At 38.9% G+C, this 23,267-nt stretch overlaps 1 protein-coding gene across 1 annotated transcript in view; it reads right to left on the reverse strand.

Annotated features, from left to right (window-relative positions):
• Positions 1 to 21,767, reverse strand: part of LOC141794904 (bone morphogenetic protein receptor type-1A-like) — a 53,688-nt gene extending 31,921 nt beyond the window's left edge. Inside the window, exon 1 of the mRNA XM_074675527.1 lies at positions 21,549 to 21,767. The gene's annotated coding sequence lies outside the window, so the exon portion shown is untranslated. The remainder of the gene's footprint in view (positions 1 to 21,548) is intronic.
• Between the last annotated feature and the right edge of the window lie 1,500 nt (positions 21,768 to 23,267).

Raw genomic sequence — 23,267 nt, forward strand, 5'->3', positions numbered from 1 at the left:
AGCAGATGTTCTTCCCTGAGCTCACTCAAATCACAAAGAAAATGATCAGCTGACTGGGACTGACATTATGGGTTCAACAAAACAGGATAAAACTGCTCCCCTGAGGTCAAAGGTCAGAGTCAAAGTGGATCTGCAGCTCTGTGCGCCTCTCCCGAGCTCCATGCTACACTACCCCACTGCTGCCAAAACCAACAAACTCAGCTGGAAAATGTACTGAAGACAGTGTGGAAAACTGTGTTGATGAGTTGACCAGCAGCTTCAGAGCATGTGTGTGTGCGAGACAAATGGAGTGTGTGTTTGGCTCCACCCCATGGGAGGAAAAACGACAGAGGTGGGGATTGAGCCGCTGAGTTATTATAGAACAGACAAGGAGAAAATAGATGTCCGAAGACGGGGGCTGAGAGTGGTCACGAGGCTGGCAAAAAAACAGCTGCTGCCTCTCTGTCCAATACACAACCACACACACACACACACCAAAACACACACCCCTAGTTTGTGGATGGATGGGCACTGCCAAGAAAAAGAGACAGACTTTGGGGAAAAAGATCGTGCTCTCCCACACACGAGGATGACTTAAAATGAAACGTACTGCAGCTCTGCTCCCTGTCTGTTTTTTATGTGACCTATGATTAATCCTAACAGCTGAGTGGAAACAGCAAAACAGCAGAGAAGAAGAAAAAAAGAAGAAAGATTTTACCCTTGACTGAAAGGAAACATTTTGGATGAACTGTAAGTGAAGTGAATACTAGCAGCATGAAGCACATTATTCTCAATCTTTTTCTTGACTCTGGTTTTTACAACATGTTGCTTGAAAACATTTGGTGAGCTAGATAAAGGACTTTTGAAGGAACAGCTTCAGGCAAAGTAAAGCTGACACAGATTCAATCGTTTTTGTTTAGCTCCCTCTTTCTCCAGCTCTCATCTTTGCTTCTCTGAAATCTGCTGCATTTCTTTGCCTCACTCAGTCTCTCTCTCTGCTGAGCTTCAAGCACAGCTCACTCTTTGAGTCATTCTGTTTTGAACACGTTCAGCACCAGCTACCACCAAGGATAACTTTCATAGTCTCACAGTGTAGCAGGATTGACGTGGTTTAAGAAGTCTGGGTGACACTCAGTCAAGTCTAACAAATAATATATATAATACAGAAATTCAGGATGTCTTGATACGGAATTTTGACTTCTGATCTGATCCCATTTTTTCATGTTTTGCCAATACTGATCCAATACAAATACCTACATTTTCCGACTCTTAAAAATAATGCAACCAGTATACATATCCTTTTTTATTTTGCTTCATAACCATTAGGCCTGTCACGATAATCAATAAAACGATTCACCAAACTATAAATAAAAACGTGCGAGGTCATGAACACCAACGAGCTGATATGTCGCATTTGTTTGAAAATAGTGGCGACGAAGAAGAAGAGGGGAGGTGCAGCGGCGCCTTGTTCTTTGACAATCCGCTCTTACTGAGGCTTTTGGTCGGCAAAGTTAATAGAAATAAAAGCGCCAAATGGTGGGCGCTCAAAGACAGCTACATTGCCAAAGGAATGCAGCCCTTCAATACGGTTGAAAGCCAGAAATGTTCAAAATGTTTGACAGACAGTACGGATTGACTGGGAAAAAGTACATGTTACAAACAATTCAGGAACTGTATAAACTCCTTTTTATTTAGGCTATAGTTTTTATTGTTGTTTTTTTTTTGGAGTTTCGGTTTTTCTTTACAGACAGGGTCTGTGTCTTATTGTTTTTGATTACTATTAATTATTTTCATTGACATGTATTTTTTTCTAAAAGAGAGTCAATTTCATTTTCATTGTATTTTTTTTCTTTCTTGTTTGTTAAATTTATCATATTTTTTGTTTAATTTATTTTATTTAAAAGATCCTGACCTTTTAATTACAGTTAAATAATTTTAAGAAATTAAAGTTTCTTGCTTTTGATATGGTGTACTCACTTTATTATCCCATTTATCATAATTACATCAATGAAAAAAATCGAAAATGGAATGGAAAAAAAATGGAAAAATCAAAATAATACTGACAATAATATAGTTTATCGGCAACAATATTTTGGAAAATTATGGTCTAGCAAAATTTGTTATCTTAACAGGCCTAATAACCATATTGCAACAAACTTGCTCTCTCAACCACGTCATGATAAATAACTAAAGAAAAATAATAGTAATAAATAAATTAATAAAATGAATTTTGAATAGCCCAAAATCAGAAGCCATAATACAACTCAATTTTACAAAAAAATAAAATAAATAAAAAGTCAATAGTTTAAGATAAAACCAATCAAAAGTGCTAGTGCTAAACTTTGTACACAAAAAAAACTGACCAAGAAAAGAGAGAATGAACCCCTTAACACCTTGCAGTCAAACCTTTAAAATGTCAACATCCTTCCAAAAGCAGGCTGAAGTTTCCATCAGTGGAACGCAAATACAGAAATCTGTAGCTGTGGGTTTTAGTCATATATTCAAATAGGTTATATGAGGACACTCTCTGAAAACCAATGTGGTTTCTTATCATTCAAAATGACACGGAAATAAGGCTTAAAAACTGTTCATCACAAATACAATACCAAGAAAACCCTATTTTCAAACACTGCTTAAAGCATGAGTAAATGTTCCATTGATTTAACAGTTTAAACCATAATGTGGCTTGTTCCTGAATTTCTCTACCCTCACAGCCCTATCAAACAGATCTGCTTCCTGTGTGAGTAAAATAAAACATAAATGAGCCTAAGCAGACTGTGGTTTTTGTTTCTATGTTTTTACCATTTATAATTTAAAATTCAGATACCCAAGCATTAAGAAAAGGGATGGATTAAGAAAGAAATCAAAGGAAAGGATTAAATCTTTCCACTCAGCACACGCTTATGAAAACAGATCCTGCAGGGCTTGATTGAATAAAACACAATGAACCTGACTGTGTTCGGAGAGACATGGCATGTTCTCCAATTCTGCAGAGATAAAGCTCCAACCATGATAACAGATAAGAACACTGTGGAGCTGTGTTACACCTCTCGAAGCCCCAGGCAGAAACATCAGGAATTTTGTAACTGGTAAGCACAAATTAAGCCATGGACCAGCCTCACACCAAGTGAGGAACTCTGTTTAAGTCAGGTTTTTCAATATTGTTGCGCACTATGGAGTGACAGATATGGCATGATCATATCACAATTGATCCCATGATATAAAACTACTAAGGGTGGGATTTTTTTTAAATAAGCTGATTTGATTGGTGTAATATTCCAGTTCACTGATGTGTTTTTCAAGCTATGGTTGGCAGATCAGAGAATCACTGGTCTAAATGAAGCCAATGGGGTGTTAAAGGGATAGTTCAGTTTTTTTGAAGTGGGGTTGTATGAGCTCTATGTGACCACTAAGGACATTAGATACAGTAGAAAGTTGTCTCCTCTACCTCAGTAAGACACAGACTGTAATCGATGGTGAAGAGGAAATAGACGCTAACAGGGAAAGACCGTACCAGATTCAAAGGCTATTTTCTCTGCCTACAAGAACTAAAATCAAAAAGTAATACCATAATTTAAGAGTACGCTACATAAAATATTTTCTAAGTGCATTAAGTCTTTGGGAATATAAACATTTACTTGGACCTAACTAACTGGTCATGTATCCTTCCACGCAGCGCTAGTGCACACACGATGAAGTTCCATTCACTTTGGAACCAAAAGGATACCTATATGAACCGGAGCACACAGAAGAAGAGCTGCTACAGATGGAGACTGAAAGGAATACAGGGGAAACATCAACAAACACTGGACATTGTTGATTAATTTTAGTTCTTGTAGGCAGAGAAAATAGCCTTTGAATCTGGTACGGTCTTTCCCTGTTAGCGCCAATTTCCTCGTCACCATCGATTACAGTTTGTGTCTTACTGAGGGAGAGGAGACAACTTTCTACTGTATCTAATGTCCTTAGTGGTCACATAGAGCTCATACAACCCCACTTCAAAAAAACTGAACTGTCCCTTTAATGTTGTTCTCACATCTTGTTTCCAGGATTACTGCTAAAAAAAATTTAAGAGTCCTTCTGTTTTTCTGTCTTTTTTAAATTCATTTATTTGTTTGTATGGTATTTTTTTATCTGCTTTTAAATTTAATTTTAATTGTTTTCTTTTAATATGTTTTCTCTGTAAAGCACTTTGAATTGCCTTGCTGAAATGTGCCATATAAATAAACTTGCCTTGCCTTCTGTTGTTTTCTCTGTTTGTTTATATTCAGGTTTCTTTATGCTTGATACTCACTTTTCTTAGAATTTAAAAAAAAAATGAGGGAAAACCATCTACAAAGAAAGACAACTGATGCAGGGTTGCTTAGTTCCCTCCTGTATGCTAGCCCAGCCCTCAGTGTAAGCTCACCACCATGGCTCTGGGCTGTTTACGCTCTGTAACACAACAGGCAGCTATTTAAAAGGAAGCAGGAAGTGGAGGGAATGTCTGCTACTACACTGACCTCATCTTTACTCCACATTTCTTCAGCTTTCACACAATAAAGACACCACATTGGATGACTATACGACATAAGTCAGGCTCATTAAAGACACTAAACTTTAATATGGAACCACCTGAAAGCCATTGTGATATGACCTGAAGTACAAGTGGAACCAGACTGTCGATGTCAGAAATCAAAAGCAAACACATGCAGCCTTAGAGTTCACACAAAGACAAACTTACACTTGTATACTTAAGTGATGTTTACGAGCCAACATGATCAACATGCTTCCTCTGGACTTACATAAACTTGCACATACAACAGAAACTGCCACTCTAATAGCAGTAACTGATCATCCAGAAAGTTTGTTCATTTTCAGGGCTTTCATTTTCTTCAGAGTCAAAATTTCTCCAACACATGATTTTGTCAGTAAGTAAACTCAGTGACTGAAGTTGGCAGACTTCCTCGTCTGTTTTTGAAGCTGCTCTGAGGCAGTTGATGGTTAAAATGTGAATTCCTGCGTCTGAGCGACGTGTCAGATGAAGGTGTGAAACCACAGCATGAGGGGAAAGCTGTGAAACCAGTCCTCGTCACGTCAAGCAGACAGAGGTATGCAGGCATAAACACAAGGCAGAGGCCAGGAGCACAAACTCACACTCACATTATGAAGCTTGCAAGGAACGCTGAAAGTAACAGTCGATTTGGAGAAACCGAGTGTCTTCTTTTTTTGATAATCACTTTATCTTTTCAGTTTCCTTCCAGCAAATATGTCAAATATGCTGCCACTGATTCCAAACTATTAAGATTTGATGCTTTTGTTAGTTCTCCATAAAAGCATTTATTTCAAAGTTCACAACAGAGGCATGTAGCTGAGTAGGAGAGATGTGTTGCTTGATATTGGTGACTATATATAAAGTGGAATAATTGATCCCACAATGCAACAAACAAATGGACCAGCTGAATCATGCTGCTGTACACGAGTCTGACAGAACACTTTACTGACGAAGATCTGACTCTGCAAAATGTCTGCCTCCAAGGCAGGAAGAGAAATTTCAACTTCAGTCTAAAATAGGGATGAGTACCGAATTAGGCACTTGTATAGGTAGCCTACTGACCAATATCTGTCTGTAGTATCCAGTACTGGTTCACTTAAAATCAAACGGTACCATGTTTCGGTCCCTAAACACATCTTTGTGACTGAGGGAGGGGAAGAGTAGGAGATTTTCCATGCAGAACACAGCATTGCACGTTTATATATTTAGAAATAAAAATGAGATTTTATTATCAAGCAAATTAATATTTACGACCACATAAACACACATGACATTTAAGTATCAAAAATTGGCTGCCAGGTACTGGGCACCGGTACTGTATCATTTCAAATGTGAAAGGTACCCATCCCTAATCTGAAATCATAAATGGAGGGAAAAAATGAAATTTTTCGGCCATATTGTCCAGTCTTAACTTTAGAGCTGAAACAATCCCTCGAATGATTCGAGGTACTCGATTACAAAAAATACTTGAGTAATTAAACTTTTTTAATTTTAAAAAAGATCAAAGAGTTGTATTTCAAATAGAGCTGAGGCCATATTAAGAGAGTTTTCAGACCCCTTTCAGTGCTCTTATTGACATGCTGCATCAGAAAAGTCTATTTCTTAAAGAGAAAATTTTTCATTTGAAAAATAACTGCTCTTTAACTAAACAAAAATGTATTTTATCCGATTATTTTCAGTAGAATACTCGAATACTAAAATATTCGATAGCTGCAGCCCTACTTAACTTGCAATATTTTTTCCCCACTTTCTAACTTGTTGGAGAAGTATGTTATATTAAAAACAAAATAAACACATTGATACAATGTTTGACTAATGAACAGAAAATACATTGCTCTGGTGAGAGATTGTCTAAAAGTAGACATGCACTGATTGATTGGTGCTGATTTCCTTAATTTTAGGGGATCGGTGATCAGAGATCAAAGATTGATGATCGGCCCATCCTTACATATGAAACTGATCTAATAAACCTCCGGGAGACCTAAAACTGGCGACACCTTATTGGTTGTTGGTATTGTTCAATGATTTTCACTAAAATAAGATTGGAACATTGAAGGTGCATGCTGTCAGTTATAAAAAATAAAAAATATAAATTGTTATCGGCAGGTTACACTTTTTCAAGACTGGTGATCAGCCAGGAAATTGTGATTGGTGCACCCCTATCCAAAAGTCATCTTTTAATCTCCACTGTGAATTAATTTATCCTGTAAACATGCAACATAAAGTTCTTTGACTAAAGGCTCTATACTCTATATAAAGACTATGTATAGTTTCAATAAAAGCTGAATTCAAGTTTCAGATATGTAGGAACTGGGGTCCAATGAGCCCAAAACCTTGTTTTTCTACAGTAAGACAGGTATGAGCACAACTCTCAGAGCCAACAACACCCGTTTTTTTCTTCAGACTGTTTTGGGTTTGTTTCAGAACGTACAGAAGTACCGAGCTGCTCAGGGAAAAGTGCTGTATCCAGGCGATCATTTTACTGTACAATACTGGCAGCCACTGTAGGCACTATACAGCCTGAGTGTTTAGGGTGTGTGTGTGTGTGTGAGGCTTCTGGGTTGCACAGTGGGCTGAACGCTGGCAGGAAGTGGAAGCGAAGCATTCAGATTCTGATCGCAGCGGTTAAAGCCAGCAGCTTTCCCAAAACCAACAGACGAAGATGAGAGCAAAGGGACGAGTGTGGAGGCTGGGAGTCGAGCCTAATGCCATCAAAGTCAACCAGCAGCCTGAGCTAATTGAAATTAAAGACCGGGAACAGGCACGCAGGGAGGGAGGGAGCGGCGCTGCCTTTACAGGAGAGCAGGCGGAGTGGGAAAACTCAGTGAGTGTGCTGATTTTCCTCCTGGCTGCAGCCTGCAGAATAGAAAACCAACAACTGATGCATGCAGTTGGCCCTAAAACTGTCCTCCTCCTGCAAACCAGACACCCTTCGCATAGTGGCCAACAGAAACAGTTTCAATGAGATAATTAGGATGATAAACATACCTTACAAAAACAAACTGTCCTTGTTTTGAAAAATACATCTGGAGGACTTTTAGTTCCCTGAACACTGAACACACGCTGTCTAACATTAGAAAATGTCAAAAAGGGACACCAGGTATTCCAAACTGGAAAAAAATGAAATGAAGGCTGGCTAAATTACGTAGCTTTGCAAAACAACAATATTTACTGACTATTTTCTGATTTCAAATTATTATTATGTTTTCATCGTTTTTGCCTTTTTCTGGTATTTCACAAAAGAAGAACCCCACAATAAGAAAACTCCATGTTTCATCCTGTATTTCTGCTCTGACATACCCAAGCAGCATGTTAAAGCACTCTCAGCAGACTGAAAAGTCTCCTTTAAACTCCACTAAGTATGAGATTACTGACTGTGCAGACTGTTTGGCCTTATGACAAACTCATCTGGAGCCAACAGACATTTGACCTGAAAAACAAACAAGAAAACCTAATTAACAAGTTAAAAAGAAGTCATGTGTTTTCAGGGGTCAAGACTCAAGAAGTCAGAAAATCAGTAACTGTGAGAGAAAGTGTTTACTCATCATACCCACAAAGTTAACAGAAGTTACTCTGGTGGAAATTCAGTCTGATTTTAAGATGAGCCTGGTGACTAACTGCTGGATGTGTACAGTGTTTGTTCCCTCTCATGAAGCAGGCCAGACTTTCTAATCCAACAGAGGAGGAGACAGCTCTATTAGTGGTGAGCTGACAGGGCTTTAGGTCTTTCAGGTCAGGGGTCAGAGGTCAGGATTGAGGTCAGGGGCCACCGTCACTTCAGAGGGATCACTGCACCTATCAGGTGGGGGATTACTCAAGAATGAAGAAAGAACTGTATTTAAGCAGCATGTCTGATAGCATCAAGACCACCAGGTTGTTCCTCAGGTTAGAGAAGCTCAGAGTGCTTTCACCAGCGAAGGAAAAGCAGCTCTGTCTGATTTCAAGGTGCAAATCATGATACAACATTCAGTTCACCTTCACATGTAGAGTGTAATACGCCTGGTTGTGTAGATATTAACCTAAAAGGAGGAGTGGAGGCTCTGGGCTCAAGCTCAGCAAACCACATTTGTATTGTTTGAATGCAGACTATCAAACTCCCTGTTCATAATTTGTTTTACCTTAACATTAGTCAGCAAGCCAGAATCTAAATTTGAATTTGTGTTTATAATATTTAATAAATAAATCACTTTGAAAAATACTTGATCCTAATATTTCTGGTCTCATGCAACAAAAACAAGATGGCAACAGTCAAAAAGACCAAATCCAAGGCTTGAAGACAGTAATGAACGAGTACATCCATCACTACAACTACTTTTTACAGTGTAATGCTACCAGGTGTTGGGCTGTGGTAATACTTGTGCTTTGAAAGGAGTAAAAAGCCTTTACCGTCTCCAGCAGGACCTATGTGAAGTCTAAAAGCTGTCCCATAGTCACATCACAGCAGAGAAATGAAGCCATGTTAACGTGCTAAAAACTGCAGTTCTATAAGATTCCCCTGCAGAGGCTGGCTGGAGAAACCATATCCATACCATAACAGCTGATTTTACAGCATTAATAAATATGTTAGCAGCATGGTTCAGGAAATGGTTTCATAATTTCTCTATCAACACACACTGTACATTTTTTCTAGCTCTGCAGTTTAGAAGATATTCAGAAGGCAAGACGGCCCAATCAGAGGCACAGCTCAGCTGACTGACGGACAGATGGGAAACCCTGTAGCTATTAATGTGGCGCCTCAAAGCTCGCCTCATGTCCAATATGGCCCCCTCTGATGATTTGGTTCAAAACACTGTATCAGACAGGTGACGTCACAGAGACTACGTCCATTTAGGGATGGATACCTTTCACATTTGAAATGATCCTGTTCCGATGTCGGTACCTGGCAATTAGTACTGGTACTCAACGGTACCAATTTTTGGTACTTTTTTGTGTTGATGTGGAAGAAAATATCATTTTTTTTAATAATAAAAAAAATATTTTTTTTTTCATTTGAGCAATGCTGTGTATATGTCCAGCATGGAAAATCGCACTGTTCCTCTCCGTCACAGTCACGAGAATGCGTTTCGGTACCTTAACATGGTACCTTTTGATTTTTTGTGAATCGGTACCTGGTGCTTGGGCTGAACAACTAATCGAATTTAAACCGCCATCGCAATGTAATAGAATGCAACTTACAAATTGCAAAGGCTGCAATTTAAAAAACAAAACAAAAAAATTAAAGTACATTTACTTTAGTTTGCATTTTGTTACTGATGAGAGATCAGTATGATTTCTATACAATTAATGCTTGAATTTATGTTCACACAGTGTTTCTTTTTCATTTTATAACAATGTGCATTCCACATGTTGACATATTTCAGTGGTTGAGCCAGAGATTTGGTCTTATTTACATTTCTGTACTGTTTTTTATGTGAGATCCATAGACGAGAGGATACATATTTGTTTTGTATTTTATTGTTCATAGTAGGCCTGTTGTTCTGTAGTGCTTTGTTCTTTTCTCTGATTTTATTTAAGGTAATTAATGATAATTTTATTACAAGTCTATAAGGCCTAGAGTTAAATCAATCAGTCAATGTTCTACTGTGATTGTAATAGTTAAATAAAGGTATATGTTATTTGTAAACACGACATGTAGACCAGGAAAAATTGTTTGTTTGTTACACTATTCTTTGTTGTGTTGGTCATACTATATAACGGTGGTAAGTGAATAACATAGAAGATAAACATAACCCCCCAAACAATCGCATGCTTAATTGCAATCACAATATTGGTAAAAAAAAAAATCGCAATTAGATTATTTTCCAAAATCCTTCAGCCCTATCTGGTACTTTTTGCAGAACTCGGTTGGTACGTATAACAGTACCTCAATCTGAACCTATCCCTACGTCCATTTATTACACAGTCCATGGTTTGCCTGCAGGTCTTCAGCTTGCTGCAGGCTCCCTGTTAAATGAGCCACATGAAACCTTTCTGGCACTATTTTGACCAAACACTCAGAGTAACTAAAGTCACAACACCATCATTTCTTTTTGTGTCATGGAGTTTGATCGGGAACAGCATAGCTCTGAGCTCTGATTTCAGTCCTGTGGTTTGGTGAGCCTTCAGATTTTTGAACTTGAGCAATGCAGTCCTGTTTGCTGCTATCACAAGAACACACAAAATGACATGAAGCCACAAATAATCACATTTTCTCAGCTGGAGGAAAACACAGTTTGGACTTGAAACAGAGCCTTGCAGAGTGTACAGAATCAGCAGACCTCAAGCCCACTGCTTTCATTGAAATCAGGGACTCTTTGGCAGCTGGAAATGCAGCGCTGTAGTGAGCTGATCTGAATCCTTCACTGGGATAGGCTGGGTGTATTTAAAGCAGGGATCAATACCATTAAAGGACGACTGGAGCCACAGGAGGCAGTGAACATTGAGGCTGCTCTGACCTTCAGCTGCAGTCGGACATCAGAAATAAGCATCCAGGAACAACAATGGAATAATTTAGCTACTACAATAAAACTCAAAGGGAGAGGTTGAGAGTATTTCATTGTGCGATAGAAGAGAAGATGGTAAGACTTGTGTAGCAGATAAACTGTGCCACGTTTCCACAAAGTGTTCAAACATATGACATGTAGCTGGGGGCTTAAACTGTGTACTACAACAGTACAACAGCACTACAACTCTTTCATCTTTACAGTGTTTCTCAAAGGGCCTTTGTCAAGAAAGAGAGCACAAGTAGAAAAACTACAAACCAGACAGAAAGAGTTTAACCCAGACAACGATGCTGCTGCCGCTGGAGCCACATGTGTCCCAACAGCAGGAGCTGCTACTGCTTTGGCCTTTCTACAGTTTCTCTGGAGACGTTTGACTGATCTCTGTATGCAGGTCTGATCCTTAGAGTCTCCAGAAACAAAAGTATCCCTGAAGCAGTTTCACCTTTGCCACACATCCAGGAGAATGAAAACACACAGTGCAGGATATAAAATATCTCTGTAGGGATGGAGGGGGCCGTGAAGGAGGTGAAAGAATCGTCCCTCTGTGTGCTTGGCTCCCATTTACTGCCTTTATTTATCTGCTGTGCTGCAGCAAAGAGGCTGGCCATATGAAGAAGGAGGAGGAGAAGGAGGAGGAGGAGGAGAGGGGTGGATTGCATGTTTTTCTTCCCAGCTCAGCCACTCTGTCTCCAAGCTGCCGGGGGGAGAGGAGGAGGGAGGTGAGGCAGACAGAGGAGAGCGCTGGAGATGTGAAACCTGATCTCCTTCCCTACCTCCCTCCATCCCTCCCTCCCTCCTCCGCCTCCACCACTGCCACCTCGCCAGAGAGCCTCCGAGACTCCCTGAGTAATCTGATCCTCAGCCTCTGAGACTGGAAACTCACTCCAAGAGAGGAAGAGGTGGAGGAGGGAAGAAAGAAGAAATAGAGGAGAGAAAGGGGGAGGGGGGAAAGAGGAGAGGAAGAGAGGGATAGAAATAGAGCAGAGCAAAGAGAGAGATCCTCCAGCTCAGCCTCCAGGACTGGAAACACTCCCAGGAGAAAGAAAACTGAGATGTAGACTGGGAAAGGAGCACGAGAACCAGCAAGAAAGGAGAGTCAGGAAGAACAGAGGAGACAAAAACTGAAGTGAACAAATGGGGAGAAGAAAGAATTACTCTGAAAAGGAAAATGCAGTTAAAAGAATACAGGAGAAATTTTTGCTATGTTTTCTTTTCATTCATTTTATGCTCATATTTTACTTTAAGCATTAAAACAAGAGAGAAACCAGATCCAGATGACCCAGAACAGTGTTCGGAAACAGTTTTCTCCCACTTTCTTGGGTTTACTCAGGCCTGTTTACACCATGTTTCATCTGAAAATGCTAAAAAGCAGTGTAAAAAAAAAACTGTGTTTCTACGGAAACGCTTAGGGACTGAAAAAGCTGTAGTAACCATGCCAGGCCTGTAGGTGGTGCTGTAACTGTCTTGCCCAGAAGCTGCGTTTGGTAGATCTCCAACGAAGTAGAGTTGAGTTGGTCATCTGGTGTATTGGTAAATACTGAGAGCAGAAGTGGAGCAACAGATGCACCTTTTGTTTAAAGACAGTGAGCAGATTCAGCAGATTCAGCACACGGTAGTCTGCGACAATCTGTAACAACGGTTCTGTTGTCCTGTTGTATGCGTTTGCGTGAAGTGGAGCGTGACGTCAGCGTTTCCACTGAAAACACTGGCTTACTGTTTACAAGGCAACTGTGTTGGCAGCATGTCAGAAAAATCCCACTCTGGAGGCCGTTTTCAAGAGTTTGCGTTTCAGGTCGGCTAAAACGCTATTTCTGCGTAAACGCGAGGCTGAAATGCAACAGTACTTTTGTGCTTCACCCTAAAACCGTTGTCGTGCAAACGGCTCCTCAGTCTCTACAACAGCACCACAAACTCCTGGCCTTTTGCCGAGGTAGCCACACGGCACACTCACTGGTCTTACATCAAGAATGTTCAACACCAAGGCCAAAACACGTCTTGAAATAAGATTCTTCACTGCATGTTTTGGGTTTAAGAGAGCGATGTTTTAAAAGGAACCCCGACTGTAAGGACTAATAGGCATAAAAATGCTTAAATGCTTGTCTCAAAAAAGAATTTGTTGTTAAAAGACATAAAGAATTGTTTTTTCTTTAAAAAAAAAAAATACAGTTTAAAAAAACCGTTTCTATCCTACGGGCGCAGCCATTGTTTTATTCTTGGTTGATGACGTAGATTGGTTGCTTGGTGCCGAGTGTCTGGATTTCACCGTTTACTCACTACAAGTTGCCGTAAGTCACGAGGTTTCAGGAGCGAAACAAAAAAACTATTATAATGCCACATTGCGCTGCTTTTGGGTGCACTTTTCAGTCGAAAGGAAACCAGGAGACTGATGTTAGTCTGCACAGCTTCCCAAAAGACAAGAAAAAAAAGGAAGTTGAGGGAAATCGCTTGTGGGTGTAAACAACTTCCATTGGACAACATCAAGTCGTCGGTCATCCTCATGTAAAAAACACAACAGCGAAGGATTCTAGTGACTGAAATGATTTTTGATAGCATTGATTTAATCAAAGGACAGTTAGATATTATTACCTTGAACGGCTGATGGCAGAAAGTGAACCTCCTTACAGCAGACGCTCTCCCTCTTTGTTGACAAAGCTACGCAGCAGCCGCGAGCACACCAGCGACTTTGGCCGGCTCTCGCCTCTTCTCGTCCTCGTTCGTCTTCATTTTTAAGTTCGTTTGATTGTCTGTTTTCAGTATTATCATTTTCACTTACGTCTCTCTTGGGTTCAAACTGAAATGGTTGAACAGACGACATGACTTTGCGTCATGAAGTTAAATCCTATATGAGATTGAGACCAGTGCAACCATATGACGTCACTACCCAGACGTCATTGTGGCGTAAACAACAATGGCGACCAACTATTTTATACAAACTAAGATATTTTGAGAGATCTTATTATCGTTCTTATGTAGCTGGTAAAAACACTGATCATTTAGGAAAATGACGTTCTGGTAGCCAGGGTTCCCTTTAAGTCTAAAGCTGATAGTTACTGAGAGCCGTGATGTAACCGAGTGTTTGGGTGAGATGCTGAAAAACCACAGGTTCAAGCTACAGAATACAGAGACCAGGATATAAGCTACAACACACACCTGAAGAAATACAAGTCAGCAACGACAGAGGTCACACACAGGGATGGAAAAATCAGACATGGTATTTTCTTCTGCATTGATTTTTGCAATATGAGAAGAGTTTAGGAAAATACACCAAGACTCTGTTGTTTGTGTTCTTATAAATAGATTATAATTGACCTATAACATGAAATGTACGACTTTTTCCCCAAAAAACTAAATCTGTTGTGTTTCTGACATGTTTAGAATATTTGAAGGTCACCCTGCGCAAGAAACACAGTGTGTCAACAGGTGGAGAGAAAAAAAGAAGAAGGCAAAGTTCCTTGTTTTAACTTTAAAACTTAGAAATGCGAGTCGCATCAACCATTTCTGATGATTATCAATCATGTGTTAAATCTGCTCAACCAGCCCAGAGACAGAAACTTCCAAAAAGAGAGCTTACAGCTTCTGACTTCTTGCCCAGACACCACCGTCTACACCTGCTGGTTGAGATGCTGAAGCTCCAGCAAAAGAAATAAAAGAAGAAATAAAGCTGGCAGCATGATGTGTTGAAGTTAACTTTCTTTACTTTAACTTTCCCAAGTATAATAGTCAAACAGTATGTTGAGACTGCAGCAGGAGAGCGTTTTTTCTTCTGTGGCTTCATGAGGATTATCTGACAGTGACACTGGACGGCCCTGATCTATCTGTTTTTGCCGTTTGTTTATCTGGTATGAAGACAGTTTCACCAGCTGATATTTAATTTTCCTGATAATAGCCCGGTGCCAGACTCAATCAGCATTAACTGGTCTTTTCATGGAGACTGGTGCAGTCCCATTACTGCAGTCAGGACTGAGCTGGATCTAGTGTCATTTTATAAGAATAGATCAACAGCTTACACACGCAGACACAGACAACAGCGTGAGTGACAGTGCAGACTAATCACAGCCTGACAGAGATAACAGCGTCTGTGAGCTCAGGAAGGGTCACACATTGATCAGGGCAGAAAAGACAGAGCGCTGGGACATCTTCTGACTTTTGACCCTCTCTGTAGAAACCAAAGATTGATGCTGTAAGAGGAGGTGGGGAAACACAACGAGGACTGTTTGTCATTTCAATGTCAGTGATCTAAATAATCAAATGAACAGGACATTCAGATCCACAGAAAGGGTCCAGAAGACCTGAACCTGTCACATCGTTCTGGCTCCGGCTTACACAACAGGTTAAGTCAACGCTCAAATTAATAATGAAGTGAAAAAGCTTTGATGTTAAGGTTTTGTATAGGACCCTTTATCAGCTGTGATTTGTATTTTAATCATCATGAAACTAGTTGTTGCTCACTGGTCTTTGGTGAACATCTTTGGGTTTTTGGTCATTTCTAGGGCTGCAGCTATCGAATATTTTAGTATTCGAGTATTCTACTGAAAATCCCATTGATTAATCGAGTAATCGGATAAAATACATTTTTGTTTAGTTAAAGAGCAGTTATTTTTCAAATGAAATTTTTTCTCTTTAAGAAATAGAATTTTCTGATACAGCATGTCAGTAAGATCACTTGCTTTGGTAGCTCCAAAATTTGTAAACACACTTCAACACATTTTTTGTGCTTTGTACATCTCATCAAATGTTGCGGACCCAAATGGCACCCGTTTCGTAGAATGACCCATTAGTCTTCAAACTCCAGAAAAGAAACTAGATTTGTTGCTAGTTTCTATTTTGTATAAGATGTAGCTTGAGGGGTCTGAAAACTCTCTTAATATGTCCTCAGCTTTATTTGAAATACCACTCTTTGATCTTTTTTTAAATTAAACGATTCCTCGAGGCGGAGAAAATTACTAGAGTAATTTTTGTAATCTAGTACCTCGAATCATTCGAGGAATCGTTTCAGCTCTAGTCATTTCTCAAACAAAACCAGGGGTATGAAATGTTCTGAATTCAGACTGTCATACCATTTGAGCAGGATGTCATTAAGAGAGTCACATGACAAAACAATCAAGCGTCATGATTTTTAGATTGATAGGTTATTGAATAAAAGCATCCTTACAGCTCAAAGATCAGGAAAACTTCCCCAAAAATAACTCATGTGAGCATAACTTTTTTTTTTTATTTCTCATTACATCAGCCATACACTCCATATTCTCCAGCATTTCCCCCCTCTTCTTCTTTGCATTAACAGTAGTAAGGTTAACTGTCACCATAGACTCTTATGCACAAACAAGCTGAGAATGAAGCAAGTCTAAACAGAGAGTGGGGATATAACTGTGGAAGTTTCACCACCAACTAGAACTTGTGCACAGTACTGGAGAGCAGGATGGACGGGAACATACATGAACGTTGAACTCAGGAGAATTTCCTGGTCAGAGCTCTGAACATTTCCTTGAAACACCCAGAGTGCACGTCTGACAAGAGCTCGAGGGTCTTTCTCATTCTTCTCTGAATGGCACATGCTTCAATAACAGAATTAACAACTTAGTAACTCACAGGAGACAAAAACACAAACTCATCTCTTCATGCGTCTGCTGACGGCTGCAGGCCAAGTTTTCTCCTTGTTCTTAAACACGTCTCTTTCTCTCTTTCTCTTGTTGTGGCCAGGCTGGCTGGCCCACTGTCACTCACTCTTGTTATTTCAGTAACAGAGATCCTGGGCTTGGCTGAGGAATGTCCAGCTGTCTGACATATGGATAATACTAGAATTTAATTTCTAACACGGCCTCTCTCTCTGTATAAGCCCAGTTCATCCTCCCCCTCTCTCCTTCCCACATGGGGAGAGCGTGAAGGAACCTGAGCGAAGAGGAGCAGAGCAGCACCACAGACGGTCATAGAGGCCTCTCTTAATCTAAAGCTTTCTAATACCTGTGAGTGTTCTTTGTGCGCCAAGTTTCAGTATGAAATGTGAGCTGTAAGCGTTTTGCTGTAAAGCACTGTAGTGGTCCTGTTTCCAGTAAATTTCCCCGCCTAAAACTGGACAGTAGAAGCACCAACAAGGTGTGTGAATCTGAGGGGGGACACACGTGGTGAAAAGTTTACCTGAGCTAACAAGAGGCTTCTCCATATATACCCCACTCTTTGTCTTTTCTCCGTCCAGCAGATTTCAGGATCATGACTTTTATTTGGATGTTAACAGTACACCCTCTTTCATATTCATGTTGGCTTAAATGTCAGAGCTCACTTATGAGACAGGCTAAATGTATTCTGAATCACAGAGAGTCTGCTTAAAACAGTTTACCCTGACTGACCAAAGACACTCTTTGTTTAGGATCATAGATTAACTATGTCTTCCTACTGGTTAACTTTTAGTTTACAGAAAACAAAAAAGAAGTTAAATCATTTGAAATCCGGACAAGACATTTTAATTTCCAAGACTTTTTGAATGGAATTACTTTGCTTTGTACAACCATAAACGAACTTGGTCATGTGATTTTTTATTTTTATCTTTGAAAGGCTATAAATGATTGTAATAACATCATTACTGTAATGTTTTTCATTTAATGTAATGTGATGGTAATGACAGTGTTGAGTGGGAGAGGTGAACATACAGAGCTGGTTTATGTGTATGTGTGTGTGTATGCTGTTATGTTCTTGCTTATTGTGTTTATTTATTTATTATTATCTTATTTTTTTATTTTATTATTGTTTATGTATATATATATATATATATATATATATATATATATATATATATATATATATATATATATATATATATATATATATATATACATATATACTTTTTCATATGTATATATAATTTTGCTATCTTGTATTACGCTACTCTGCTCTTTATGTTGTTATGAATCTGAGGATCCCCTCGAAAACGAGATAACTTATCTCAAGGGGTTAATCCTCGCAATAAAGAACTGTTAAATAATAATAAGAATGTTGCGAGGAATGTTAAGAGCCTAGGGCCCTGTTTACAAGGTGTTTCACTCCAATACGAAAAAATAAAAAGAAAAAAAAAAGGTTTACACAGAAACACTGAGGGACTAAACACGCTGTAGTAAGCATACCAGGCCTGTAGTTGGCGCTATAACTGTCTTGTCTAGAAGCGATCATCAGTATTTGCAAATGCTAAGTGCAGAAGTGGAGCAACAGATGCAAAGTTTGTTGAATGACAGTCAGCAGATTCAGCAGACTGAGCAACAGGAGCACAACATGGCAGTCTGCAACGATACTGCTGTGTAAAGTATAAAATAATGTCAGCGTTTCCACAAAAAATGTCGGTTTACTGTTTACACGGCAACGGTGTCTGCAGTGTTTCAGAAAAAATCTACTCAGGAGGCCGTTCTCAAAAGTTTGCGTTTTAGTTTGGCTAAAACACGGTTTCCATGTAAACAAGAGGCTGAAATGCAACGATACGCTCCGTTTAGCACCTTAAGCTACATTATCCAAACACATTGTTCAGTCCAGTCAACAACCACAGCACGTGTCTGCTTAGAAAGAGCAGCCTACTATCATGTACAAGCAGGGAGCAGAAATGGCTCAACCCTTTTACAAAAAAAAAAAAAAACAGAAAAAAAACTAATCATTAAAAATAAAATAAAAGGAAAAATAAGAAAAATAAGACAGTCAGGCTGTTTTCTTTAACTGTAGCTGTATCTTTTTTGCTTGTCCGCTCCCTGTGATCAGAGCACTGATGTGAAAACAGGAACTAATAGGACAATGATCTGTTTCTAAATGAAAAGTGATTTCCAAAGGAAGATAACTTGCCTGAACTGGTCCAACCAAAAACTATTTATTTCCTCTTTTGGGTGACAGACTGTATCATTGTGAGACATTTGTGTTTCCTAAAAAAAAAAACCCTCTTTAATCACCTGAATAAACTCTGTAAAAAACTATCTTCTGCTTTTCAGGACCTTTAACACTCATCCAAACACAAACAGCTGAAGAGGAGTGTGACGTAATATTCTGCAGATCAAGCACAAATACTACGTTTTCACTACTGATTCACAAACATCAACTCTCTAACCCTGTTCAGGTTAAGACTGGGCAGCAGTCTGAGTCAGATTCCTCTTTAACATGAGTAAAAACAGACACTGTGTCGAATTTGTTAAGGACTTTGACTTTTCAGATGACTTGACCGACTTTTGAATCCCTGCACTACTAAACTGACTACTTAAACTGGATACTTCTAAAATTCCCAAAGTGAAGCATTGTTCTTGGAAGGCCCTGTTCTATTGTATTGTTCTTTTTTTTGTTTGTTTTTCGGGGTTTTTTTTTTTTTTTTTGTGGGGTTTTTTAATTATTAAAAAAAATGTAATATTGAAGAGTGAAATAAGTGATTGCTTGTATAACTGATTGAAGCTGTACAACATTGAAAAAATCTTCCATAAAAATGTATATGGCAAAAAAAAAAAAAAAAACATACACTGATCCTTAACGGTTTCAACCATCAGCTCGATCATTTAGGGTTCCTGCCGTTCATTATTGAAATAAAGTCTCAATCATCAGGGACAGGTGGCACTGAGAGACTAACAACACTGAGCTTGACTTTATCCTGCTGCTAGTGAAAAACAAGAGCAACAAACATTTAAGATGGAAAGAAAAAACTCTGTGCCAAAATAAAGTACACTGCATGAAAGCCGTGCCAACCAAAAACAATTCTAACCATGTAAGACTTGTTGTTTACTGGTCCATTTGTCTGATCTGATTCATTTTTTAGCAAATAAAAGGTTAGATATATTAATAAATCTTCCCCCAACTAAAGGCCAATGTTCTTACCAGACTTGCAGTATTTAGTATACGTTTTTGGCCGAGGAAGAAATAAAATCATAATAAAATAACTGCATTTTTTTAACTGAACGAAACATCTGATTTATAAACACAACAGTTAGGCCGTAAAAGACAGACATGAACAATCACTAGTCAGAGACTACATGATCAGAAAACTGGCTGCGAAAACCATCACAGATCTCAGCACTCCAGAGTGACTGTAAGAGCTCAGTTATCAAAAATTCATCAACAGCATCAGTTAGTGGACGCTGTAATTTATCAGCTGAGCTGAAAGCTTCCAAAGAGTAAACAAATAACAACAAAACACCACGAAAACAAACAACTGCAGCATGTCAGAGGCTCTCTTTGTGTTTCACTTCACATCAGACATGAACTGCAGAGCTGAAACTGTGAAGCCATAGGAACATCAGAAACACTGAGGTTAGATAAAAAGCTAATAAAACATGATGTAACCGGATCACTTGGGACTTCAAAAAGCTTATTCAACTGTGAGAAAATTTAACAAAGGTCAAGCTAGAAAACAGCTAATAGATGGGCAGCCTTATCATGAAAGATACGATTTAATTTGATCAGAGGGACAAGAGGTTTATAAAGGAACTGCTTAATCATTCTGATCGGACAAGATGATGTTCCATGTATTTCTGGATCATGTTCTATTTTAATATCTCATTAAAGCTCGTTTTCACTCAGGATTTTCTGATTTTTTTATTTTTTTTTTTGCATCTAAAATTCGATAACAGAGAGAGGCAGAATAAAACCTGATATTTTATTTAAAAATCTCAGCCTTGTTAACGTTAGGTTCATTTTGAGGAAAAGTTAGCCTATATCGCTAATTAACTTCAAATATGTGAAATAAAAGTTACTTAACAACATCAATGTTCGATTAATTAAACATCAAAATTTGAAATAAACCATAATAGCACATGTTAGACCGTGACATAAATGAACAGTATCACGGAACAAACAGCTAACTTACCTTTACTAAAAGTGCAGCACAAAACTGCGAACCTGGGGTTTGCTCCAAAAACGTGCTCGAATCAGATAATACCGAAGGAAAAGTGTTGCTATTGATCATACATCTGATAACAATTGAGCTGTTTTGTCTCAGGGGTGCGTGTTATCTTGCTAGCATAGGTCTGAGCTTTACTATAATTACAGGCGAGCTGTGTAAACTATGCAGCAGAGTTAGCTAACAGAGGAATGTGGCTAACAAGCTTTTCAACGGTAACTGTCTCCTTAAAAACACTCGTAACGAAAGCAGGGGTACCGCCATCAACATAAACATAACTATTTAAAGTAGTTTGGCTCGGTGGCATTGTGTTTGGCTTTATCTTAGATTTTAAGCCACAAAAAGTGTTTAATTTAAGCTGCTGAAGACGTGAGGCAAACTTTTTTCCACGGCAGTAGCCAAAATGGATCCATCTATGACCTGGCGCGAAACACTCGCGCAAAATCTGTTCTCCGTAATGTTTTCGTGACGACTTTACCCCGCGATAAATTACTTTCTTAATTGCGCAACATCAATCAATGAACAACGTTCTTTAAACATAACAAGAAACTCAAGTGGAAAACGTCAACACTACTTTTAATCGACAAATCGTAAAAACGAAGCAGTCTCAACCTGGGACAGCGTTAGCTTCAGCAGATAGACAGAGCCCAAAAGTCCGACTCAGACCCACAGGCTGGGAATGAAGTTTGGTATTATTTTGCCTTACCTTGTTTCTTTAATTTCTCCCGCAGACGTGGCACTTCTTTTGATACAGTTTCATTTTAGTCATTCAAGTCCACATTTCCACCAAAATAGCACGAAAACAAGGAGTATTATCCAAGCGTTTTCTTTAAAATGTTGTCGGCGTCGTACTCCCTCGGCTGCCCGCTCGCTCGCTCTGTGGTTTGGCTGTTTGATGATGGAGGGGAGCAAATACCAGCTTGACAAAGATCCTCCCTCACTGAAGTGATGGCTCACTCTGTTTTTGAAACAAGTGGTGAAGTCCGCGTTTGAGAAAAGAACACAGTGCAGACGCCCCCAAAGCATTGGTATGAAGCCTAATAAGACTTAAAATGGCTTTGGACACTGACAAGAATTCTTGTGAACATATCCAATATGAAATTAATTAATACAAATACCCGCTTCCTGAGACGGGTAATACGTATAATGTAGTACTTGTACAACTGTTGGCACATCTGTTCTGATGAAATGTTCAGTATTTCACTGGTCATCCCAGAAAATGAAGTGAAACAAAGAAACATCAAGGCAATGAGAACACTTTCTCTTACCATCCATGTATCATCAAAGACTACACAATGAAACAAAGCCAAAAAAGAGGGGGATTGGGGTGAATATACTAAGTTTTAAGTATAACAAACACAATTTTTTTCCTTAAAAATGAAAAACTGAAAAATACGGTCAATAAATTTCCTAAACATGTGCCTTTATCAACTGAAATCAATAAAGCAGTTAAATGGAACTGAAGATTCATGAAACCACCACCCATTGTTTCAATCCTACTCAGACAGCAGAGTGTTGATTTTTCAGTGTTTTCCAAGAGGCTGTGAGCGTTTTTTTTTCATTTGATTGTGGTTCCCTAAAAGTGATTAAGAGTGAGAGCTCTTGCTTATTTTATCCTCTTTGTTTCCAATCAGTGCTGGGCCTGCAGGGACCTGTGAGCTTTTATTTTGAAATCAACTTCTGAAAGAGATCCAGGCGCTCCCTGCTGTTGCTAAAGAGAACCTCGTCATTATTAAAAAGAGCGCATAGGGTACAGTAATAGTGTGATAGTGTAACAACATCATAAACAACAAAAACAACAACACCAATAATAATGTGTTAGAATTCATAGACATCTAAGTAATTGGAAATGTGATTTTGTTGAGGCATGTGTTGTTGCGCAGTGGCTAATTGGGAAATCAAAGTAAGACTCATAAAACTCCCTCCCTGGTCATGACCTCAGCTCTGTTTCTGGTGAAAGAGCTGAAATAAGAAAAATGAGCTTACTGTAAGTGTTTCAAAACTAGGAGATGATTCAAGTGGGAAAAAAAAGGATTCATATAAGTTCATGACTGAGAGTCACTTGCCTTTGTTTTCATTGTGGACCTTGGTTTTGACAACATGTTTCCCATTCTTCATATAATTCTATGTACCAAAGGAAGCAACAAACAAACAAATAAAATGTACTTAAGAAAATACTCTACAGATTACTCGAGGATCTCGGTTGAAGTCCCAAAAAAACATGTTTTTTTTAAATGACTGCACGAGTAGTAACGAAATCTTGTGATAAGATATACTGTATGATAGCAGATCAGCCCCAGGGGAAAATGCGCTTCTCAATATATTTTCATTTCATTAAGAATGTATTACTGTAATGTTATCATGTGCTGCTTGTGCTTTCACTGTGGGCGAGGATCTAACATCCATTACTACCACAGATCTGCAC

This window comes from Halichoeres trimaculatus, unplaced genomic scaffold (assembly GCF_033239565.1).
Source record: "Halichoeres trimaculatus isolate MK-OKI-2021-1 unplaced genomic scaffold, fHalTri1.1 fHalTri1_scaffold_8, whole genome shotgun sequence".
NCBI lineage: Eukaryota > Metazoa > Chordata > Actinopteri > Labriformes > Labridae > Halichoeres > Halichoeres trimaculatus.